Here is a 10,387-nt window from a genome sequence, read left to right as displayed (position 1 = left end):
TAAAATTTCCCCCCAAAGTTGACAGCTTTGACCAAGTAAGATTTTTAATTTTAAGTTTTGTATTTTAGGATAATTGTAGGTTTACAGATAAGATTCATAGATAGCACAGAGTTCCTGTATCCTCTTCACCAAGGTTCCCCTAAAGTTAACTTCTTGTATAATCATATTTTTCAAAACTAAAAGATTAACATTTGTATAACACTATTAACTGAATTACAGACTGCATTCATATGTCATCAGTTTTTCCACTAATATCCTTTTTCCAGGATCCGATTTAGGATACCACACTGCATTTGACAAAGTTTTAAAATATTTGATAAAAGTCTCCTATATAAATTTTTAAAACACAATGTGTTTATAAAAACATAGAAATCACTTTAGTACCCAACATTAACAGAATTGCTAAATTCTATGATGGAACAGGATCCAGCAATTATAATTGAAGAATATCTAATAACATAGTTACATAAAATTTGATAAGTACTATGATCCCAAAGTTATATGGTAAATACAATACTGTTAATTTGATAAAATTGCGTTAATACTGTGATCTCAATGCTATTAATGCTATGTTAGCATTATATAGGTGAGCATATAAAAATGCTTTTCTGCAAGTGTATTAAAATGATAGTAGTGGTTATATTTGGGTTGTATGATTATGTGAGATTTTTATATTCTCTTTAAGCTTTCCTGAGTGACAGCTCCTCTCAGTCAGCTCACTAAACAGTATTCAACCTCAATTTTCTGAAGTGGGAGTGAGCCACCTTTTTCAGTAAAGGGCCAGATAGTAATTATTGTAGATCTTGCAGGTCATATGGTCTCTGTCACAACGATTACTCAACTCTGCCATTGTGAAAGCAGCCACAGACAATGGCATAAAGACTCATAAAATTAATGGGCATAGCTTGTTCTAATAAAACTTTATTTACAAAAACAGTCAGCAGGCCAGGTTTGGCCTGCAGGCTGCAATTTCCTAGCCCTGTTCTAAAACATTTCTTTTATTCTTCCAGAATGGTAGTTACTATGTACTGTCCTTGGAAAATTGAGAAAAGTTATTCCAATCATTTCCTATTGGGCTTAATTCTTTCACTGAATGCTTTGAGAAAGGTTGCTGTATTTTCTAATTTCTTAAAAACAATCAGCTATTTCCTATATAATCAGCATTTTATTTTAAATAACATGCATTTTAAATGAAATCAATATAATACAGAGAAGGGACAAGAGGAGGACGAGATGAGTATGGATGTGAAGGTTGTACAGAAAATGATATTCAGAAGTAAGGAAGAACACTGGGTATGGAAAAGTATGGATATATTCCAGAGATATTAAGAAAGTTTGACAAATTGGTGACTCATTGATTGTGAAGGGAATGGAATTTCTTCATTGATTCTGACTTGTGTATTTGGTAGATGGTGCGAGCATCTACTCTAAATGAGAAATATGGACACAGAGGAATAGATGATGAGTACAAGTTGAGGGATTTCTCTAAGTGCTTGTTTTAGAGAGACTCTGTAGTGATGGCATTGTCTAAGTGTTCTCTGATAACATCCATTACTTGGGTCTTGAGGAGGTGATAGATGGCTGTGAGCCAGGACCCTTTATATCTCATATTAGATGACTGCTTTAAAGACTTCTGAACGAGTATGAGATCAGGCTAATTAACTATAACATACATATCTTTGGGAAATGTAAAGCAGAGTCATTTTAGTATTTACCAAGATAAGAACAAAGCATCCCACCAATTTTTATGTCCTTGTAATAGCACCTTTATAAAATCCTCTATCATTCCTTCTGTCAGGTGAAAAGAAAAGTTGGAGAAGAGAAGAATTACTTTTAACTGGAAAGTCTTATGTCCATATAAATGACATTTCACATTTATATATCTTAAAGATTTTATGATTAAGCTAGATGTATGCAATAGACATGTATAAACTCACTATATAATCTCCAAAAGTATAGAACAGTCTCCATGACAATGGAAAAATACATCAATAAGAGAACTAACCAAAACAAGCCAACAAAAAAATTATGGCCATGAAAAAGTTCACCAAAATAAATCAGCTCTGTCTTCAACATTCTCTTTCAAAGGCATCTTGGATCCAGTCATCACAGATCCTTCATCATGCCTCTAACATCTGCCCCTCATCCCCATTCCCATAGCCCCTGTACCAGCACAGGCTTGCATTTCTTTTCTCTTATTACACTCACTCTCCATGCCTCTAGGCTCTCCTTACCCTTAATCCACCTTCTATACTCCTCACAGGATTCATGTTTAAGCTCTCACGAATGATGTTAACTCCCTAACTACAAAAGCTCATCTCCTGCTGCTGCGGCCAAATTAGATCACTTGCAATTCCCAGAACCCTCCCTCATTCTTCAATATCTGGCGACACTCCATTTCTTAATGCTATTCATTCTTACCCATTGATCTCCTTCTCCCTTTGTCATTATCTGTGCCTGTCAAAATCCTTCGCAACCCTTAAGACTTGTCTCAAAACTCTAAATTTGTTCTTTATTGAAGCCTTTGTAACTGTGTTGTCTCATTGTAACTTGGATCACTGATGAAACTGGAGAGCAGGCCTGGACAATATAGGAGCTGCACACATTCCCTTGACTAGAAGTGGATTCCATGGAGCTCAGTATCAAAGGAACAAACAACCCAATCCAAAAATGGGCAGAAGAGCTAAATAGACATTTCTCCAAAGATGATATACAGATTACCAACAGACACATGAAAGGACGCTGAACATCACTAATCTTTAGAGAAATACAAATCAAAACTACAATGAGGTATCACCTCACACCCGTCAGAATGGCCATCATTAAAATATCTACAAACAACAAATGCTGGAGAGGGTGTGGAGAAAAGGGAGCCCTCTTACACTGTTGGTGGGTATGTAAATTGATACAGCCACTATGGAGAACAGGATGGAGGTTCCTTAAAAAGCTACAAATAGAACTACCATACGACCCAGGAATCCCATTACTGGGCATATACCCTGAGAACACCGTAGTTCAAAAAAAGTCATGTACCCCAGTGTTCATTGCAGCTCTGTTTACAATAGCCAGGACATGGAAGCCACTTACGTGTCCATCGACAGATGAATGGATAAAGAAGATGTGGCACATATATAGAATGGAATATTGCTCAGCCATAAAAAGAAACGAAATTAAGGTATTTGTAGTGAGGTGGATGGACGTAGAGTCTATTATACAGAGTGAAGTAAGTCAGAAAGAGAAAAACAAATACCGTACGCTAACACTTATATATGGAATGTAAAAAAAAAATGGTTCTGAAGAATCTAGGGGCAGGACAGGAATAAATACGCAGATGTAGAGAATGGACTTGAGTACATGTGGAGTGGGAATGGTAAGCTGGGAAGAAGTGAGAGAGTGGTATTGACATATATACACTACCAAATGTAAAATAGCTAGAGAGAAGCAGCTGCATAGCACAGGGAGATCAGCTAGGTGCTTTGTGACCACGTAGAGAGGTGGGATAGGGAGAGTGAGAGGGAGATGCAAAAGGGAGGGTATATGTGTACGTATAGCTGATTGACTTTGTTATATATCAGCAACTAACACAACAATGTAAAGCAATTATACTCCAATAACGTTGTTAAAAAAAAGAAATAATGCCAATTACAGCAACGTGAATGAACATAGAGATTATCATATTATGTGAAGTAAATAGGAGAGAGCGAGACAAATACTCTATTACAATGTATATGTGGAATCTAAAAAATCAAACGAATGTATGTAACAAAACAAACAGACTCACAGATATAGAGAACAATCTAGTGGTTATCAGTGGGAATAGGGAGGGGGGAGAGGGGCAAGGTAGTTGTATGGGATTAAGAGAGACAAGCTGCTATGTATAAAATAAGCAACAAGGATATATTATATAGCACAGGGAAATACAGTCATTATTTTGTAATATCTTTAAGCGAAGTATAACCTATAAAAATATTGAATCACTGTGTTGTACACTGAAACTAATATAATGTTATAAATCCACTATACCTCTATAAAAATTACATTTCATTTTTTTAAAAAAATTACCATTTCTGTTTTTGTGCTACTATCACAAGTATCTTGGATTTTTACTACTGTTGAACATTTAGGTTATTTATATTTCTTTTTTTCTATTTGAAGCAATAGTTGATGAAAAAGCTTTTTACTTAACTTTGAATGTTATTGTGAGGGTACAGTTCTATCTAGGAGAGAACTGCCTGTTTATTCATAATGCACATTTTAAAGAGTTTTGATTTTTTTTTTTTTTTTTTTTTGCTGTACGCGGGCCTCTCACTGTTGTGGTCTGTCCCGTTGCAGAGCACAGGCTCCGGACGCGCAGGCTCAGCGGCCATGGCTCACGGGCCTAGCCGCTCCGCGGCATGTGGGATCTTCCCAGACCGGGGCACGAACCCGTGTCCCCTGCATCGGCAGGTGGACTCTCAACCAGTGTGCCACCAGGGAAGCCCACACATTTTAAAGATTTTAAAAAACATGTTAGAAACTTATACTCCAGAAGATTTGAAGCCATTTTTTCTAACATATACGAGCATGCCAACAGTGATATTATTTTTTCTTATATTTGCTAAGTTCAAGAGGGCAACTGTTTTATTTTTCTATGGAATAATTATGGTCTTTATGTCAGCTGGATCTGAATTTGAATCTTAGCTCTGCTGCTTATTTACTCCGTGTCCGTGGGCAAGTTAGTTAAACACTCTAAGTTCAAGTTTCCCTATTTGTAAAATGGGACCAGTAGTGGTAGCTAACTCTTAAGGCTGCTTATGAGGATTGGATGAGATCACAGAAGTAAAAAGCTGAGTACAGGGCCAGGGGGCCAGTAACTACGTAAAGTAGCTGGGTAACGTCATATGGAATAAATTCCTTGATATTCAATTTACTAAATGAGCAATTCCCTGCAAAGTAGAAGACAAGTAACTGAAACCTGACCTACATTGGTTCACTACAGGCTTTACATTGCCAGAAGGAGGAAGGCCCAAGTTCACAAAAAAGACTGTCTTTTGGGAAGAAAAGAGAGGCATAAGTGAAGTCAGGGGCAGGGGAGATATGGCGACAGAGTCAAGAGGGAAAGGCCACTGCATTTAGCCTGCTACTGCCAAATACAACAGCAAGAGGCAGGATCAGGAGAAGTTAGAACTTAATAATTTGGCAAATTTGTCTTCTGTTAGGCTGGATTTCAATGAATTGCCTTCCAGCAAATGAGCCTGCTCCCAGGACTCAATGACTGTATACTATTTGTGCTTAAATTTGCATTTAATGATGTGGAAATTTAAACTTCAACTACAATTTTTCTTGATCACATGTTTCTCAAATTGCAAATAAGTGTGCTTATTATAACATATGAAACAACATACTCCATCTGTATGGTCCCACCCCCAAACCCATGGTAACTGCTTTACTTTTCTCCATGTTCATATGGATATACACACATATACTTGTATACACACAACACTCATAGGCATATACACATTTTGTTTTTTATCATTCTATGCTTTAAACATGGGATCATATATTAATATGTTTCTTTCTGTCTTTGTTTTTCTTACTTAGCAAAACTTTACAAAATTCCACTGAGTCAACTTTTAAAAATTATGCATAGTAGTCCATGGTATTAGTGTATGCTAAATCATTTAGTTATTTCCCTCATTTAGAGAGTGGAAGGTCATTCCCAGCTTTGCAATCCCATGAGAAAAGCTGCAGTAAATGGCTTTGTGTATTTATTTAGGTGCTGGAACCTTTATTTCTGTGCAACAGGGTGATTAACATCTTTGTTATGTTTTTTCACTAGATATAAGTATGTATTCTTTTGCAATTTGCAAAACACCTAAAAAGATAGGCTTTTATTTTAAAATGTTACTCATCATCATGAGTGTGTTAGATGGGGCTCCTGAGAAACAGACTCCAGGAGGGAAATTTGCATTCGGGAGGTTGACTGGGGAGGATATACAGTAGGAAACAGCACCTGTGAGGGAGGAAGGGTGGGGGCGGGATTGAGCAGAGGGAAAAGGTGAGTCGTGATGCAGTTGTAACAGATTCCTCATCTGATCCGACAAGCAGGTCTGATGCTGAGATGGCCCTTCACAGTGGTCCAAAATTGAGGCTAGGGGCCAGGGCCTTTGTACTGCTCCATCATTTGATGCTGACTGCCCTTGGGGAAGAGATACAGCCTTGAGTGAGGCAACTCTTTTAGACCAAGGGCAATGATCAGAGAGGATTGCAGCTGTGAGCCATCCGCAGCCAACACTCCTGGAAGCTGGGGAAATAAGTTCCTTGGTCCTGAAGAGGTATCTAGGCAGTGCACCATGGTATTCCCCACAGCCAGTCATTAAAAGTTCAAATGAAAACAAATAATACTTAACATTCACTGAATGCTAGATGGAGGCCAATCAGTCAAAAATCAATTGGCTGGAAGCCAATGTTTTAAAATGACCAATTCACTAAATTACGGAGGATTGCTGGGTCAAAGAGTAGGTATCTTTTTATTTAAAAGATGATGCCTGGTTTCTCAAACAGGTGTATGACTTGCATTTCCATCCACAAGGTGAGAGACCCAGAACCAGTTTATCTTGCTTCGCTGCCAGCATTTCGGTTAACTGTTTAGTAGAGTCAGGTGTGAGGCAGCAGGGAATGGCCTAACCTCTGTTAGACTGAGCATGTTAGACTTGCGCAACTTAAAGATCTTGAAATTCAGTTCTTTAAAAACTACTATGTTGGCCAAATAAAACATCTGCAGGATTTGACACAAGAGCTGCTAGATTTGACCTCTGTGGTTTAAAAGGAATATATATCGTGGAACAGAAAACTGCATAGCCAAGTGAACGGAGACTTTCCTGTTTACTAACAAGGGAGAGAAAGACTGAGTCGTGCAATCTCCTGTGATGCTGGTTTTGATTTGGGGCAGGATTAGAGTTTGGAGAGTATTGAGATCTTATGAACAACCAGTATTTTATTTTTTAAAAAAAGGTTTTCCCGCAAATCTATGGAGCAGATATGTTATGATAGAACAGACACTTTCTGTTTAAATGCATTCAAATTATGCCTTTAGTAGCACTCTTCAATTAGAAAATTCTGTAGTAGAAGCACAGCTTTTCTGCCCCCCACCACTGTCTTTTTAAAATGGAAATTCACTTACCATACTTACTGAATGCTTACTATATGTTAAGTGCCATGCTAGGACTTGGAGTTCAGTAGTGAATTAGAGGCAAAGACCTTGTATATAGTGGGGGAGACAAAAAATCAAAACAAGAGAATAAAAAAGCAATTACAAGTTGGAATAATTGCTGTGAAGGAAACAGGCAAAATATTGAGAGACAACGTTGAAAAGTTAGCATGTCACATTCTGCTATGGAGGATGGGCAGAGCAAGTAATAATGCCAGGGAGAGAGAGAGAGAATGGCTTGGTAATAAGAACGTAGGTTCTGGAGCCCGTCTCGATTTTGTCATTGACTGGCTTCACGAACTTGGACAAGCCATTTAACAGCTTCCTGGCTTGATTTTCTTATTTTTAAAGTGGTGTTACCAGTGTATACCTCAGAGAGTTGCGAGAATTAAATGTTTCCAAATGTAAAGATCTTAGGATGCTGCCTGGCACATAGTAAGAGTTCAATAAGTTAGCTTTCCTTATTATAATTTAGAGTTGCTTGTATGAATTAACTCACCAACCAAGAATGAAATTGTAAAATGAAATGCAAAGCAAGGCAGCATTTGAAAGAGGTTGCATGTATTTATTGTACAGGGATGGTGCTTTCTGCTGTCCCATTTATCATTGTCATCCTTGTACTTTTTGCTATAGAAATAACTAACTAAAATTTCTAGGACACACAATGCTGTTTCAAGCCTCTATGGTGTTCGCCGAGCCTGGAGTGCCTTTCTTGCCTCCATTTTTCTTACCTCTAACCTTGTGAGTCTTCTTTCAAATTCAAGGTCAGCTATCACCTTTTGCAGGAAGCCATAGCTGCCTCTCTTTCCTCCCACATAGTCTATCATACCTTCTTCTGTATGAGGCCTGCACATTGCAGAGAGTGGAATTCTGTGCTCTGACACTGATCTGTTTCCATGGCTCTCTCCCATAAGAAGCCATGGGCGTCTCAAGGACAGGGACTTTGTGTCACACCCATCTCCCTATCTTCACAGTTTAACACAGTGACTAATGCATATAGGCTTTCAATAATTATTTGTTGAATGAATGAGTGGATAAATGAATATTTTCATTGGCATCTTTCATAACCGTTTTTGGTTAACTTTCAGCAATTACACAGATAAGTAGGTGAATTAGTACTGCAGTAAAGAGAGAAGAAGGCAATCAAATTGCCTATGAGAAATAGTAGTACCTAATGTTGATTGCTAGCTCTTTTACATACCATGTTTAATCTGCCTAACAACCCTATTACATAATTTTGATTATGATCCATGTTTTCAGAAATAGAAAATGAGGCTTGAAGAAGTTAAGCTCTTGTCCCAGATCATAAGCTAATAAGTGCTGGAGCCAAATACCTCTCCCAAATTATTTCTTCCTTTATTACACTATTTGAGCTTTTGCTAGCTACAGTAACATTGCTTTAGAATCATGATATTTGAAATTTATTATGATAAATACAACGACAGAAATATTAAAGTTTTTACGGTAAAATAAATTTGAGAATACTATAGCTTCCCCTTGAGATGTACAATATACTTTAGCATGTTAAAAACTCTAAAAAGTCCTGTAATAAAGGACTTAACTACTTTCTTACACAGCTTCAATTGATGACATTTTTTTCAGGAGAACACTAAAAAGGGGTTCTGGTCACCAATTCCACTGTTGGGGATGTCCCCACACATCCAACAAGCAATTCTTTGACACCAGCAGGGTGTCCTACAATTTAACTTAATTCTGACACTACCCAAAAATAGCATCATATCCCACAAGTTAAGGGCTCAGTCCTACAAGGCTGACCTCCCTTTCAGATGCCAGTGGAAAGCATAGATTATCACCTGTGTTTCTGACCAACTGGCTATAAATCAGAGGTTCCCTCTTCGGTTTCAATTATTTTGCTACAGTGGCTCACGGAACTCAGAAAGATTTTACTTACTTGATCACCAGTTGAGTATAAAAAGGTATAACTCAGGAACAGCCAGACAGAAGAGATGTATAGGACAAGGCATGAGGAAGGGGCATGGGGCTTGCATGCCATCTCTAGATGCAACCTTCTCCCAGCACCTCCATATGTGCACCATCATATAAGCTCTCTGAACCAGGTCTGTTTGGGTTTTTATGAAGGCGTCATCACCTAGGCGTGATTGATTAAATCATTGACCATTGGTAGTTGATTCAACCTCCAGCACACACACCCCTGGAAATCAGGGGGTGGACTTAAATTTCCACCCTCCATTCATGGTTGGTTCCCCTGGCACCTGGCCCCCATCCTCAGGTGCTTTCCAAAAGTCACCTCATTAACATAAGCCCAGTAGTGGGGGGAAGGAGCTGTTGTAAATAACAAGACACCCTCTTCACATTCATGGCTCTGATGCATTTGCAGGAGCTGAGAACAAGAGACCAGATATTATAACAAAAGGTGCTCCCATTGCTCTTTTCGCTCAGGAAATTCCAAGGGTTTTGGGAGCTGTGAGCCAGGAACTGTAGACGAAGACCAACTATGTATGAGAAATATATGATCAAAAGATATATTTCTTATAATATTGCAAATACCAATTGATATTCAACAAAGCTAGGATTCTGAGGAATACACTTTGGAAAGTGCTCACTAATCTACAGGAATAAAGCATAGAGTTTAGTCTCAGAGGGTCCTGTATAAAATATGCTGAGTCTGTTTAGTTCCTAAACTCTTCTAGAGTCAAGAATGTTCCTGCTAAATGGAATCCTTTAAATAAGAATAACGCAGGAATAAGATCATGCTGTATGCAAAGAGGAGATGACACTTGATGTAAACCCAATTTTTGTGTTCAGTGCTATCTGCAGAACTTTATCTGCAAAGAGAAAAAAGATGCTTACCACATCATGTGATTGGTGACGGTGATAAGAGCTCACTGATGGGGCTTCCCTGGTGGCACAGTGGTTGAGAGTCCGCCTGCTGATGCAGGGGACACAGGTTCGTGCCCCGGTCTGGGAAGATCGCACATGCCGTGGAGCGGCTGGGCCCGTGAGCCATGGCCGCTGAGCCTGCGCGTCCGGAGCCTGTGCTCTGCAACGGGAGAGGCCACAACAGTGAGAAGCCCACGTACAGCAAAAACAAACAAACAAACAAATCTCATTGATGTTTTTAGTATTCATTAGTATCTTTTATTATTTAAATTGGAATACTGGTCTATATCTCCACAAAGAACTACATAGTTTATCTTAGGCTGCACGTACATGGGA

General features: G+C 38.5%; 1 pseudogene; it reads left to right on the top strand.

The window, feature by feature from the left end:
• Nucleotides 1-1,233: 1,233 nt before the first annotated feature.
• The window catches only part of LOC132514035 (tRNA pseudouridine(38/39) synthase-like), a 30,562-nt pseudogene continuing 21,408 nt past the window's right edge, over nucleotides 1,234-10,387 (top strand).

This window comes from Lagenorhynchus albirostris, chromosome X (assembly GCF_949774975.1).
Source record: "Lagenorhynchus albirostris chromosome X, mLagAlb1.1, whole genome shotgun sequence".
Lineage (NCBI taxonomy): Eukaryota > Metazoa > Chordata > Mammalia > Artiodactyla > Delphinidae > Lagenorhynchus > Lagenorhynchus albirostris.
Note: the sequence above shows the minus strand (reverse complement) of the source record. Positions and strands in the feature narration are given on the sequence as shown.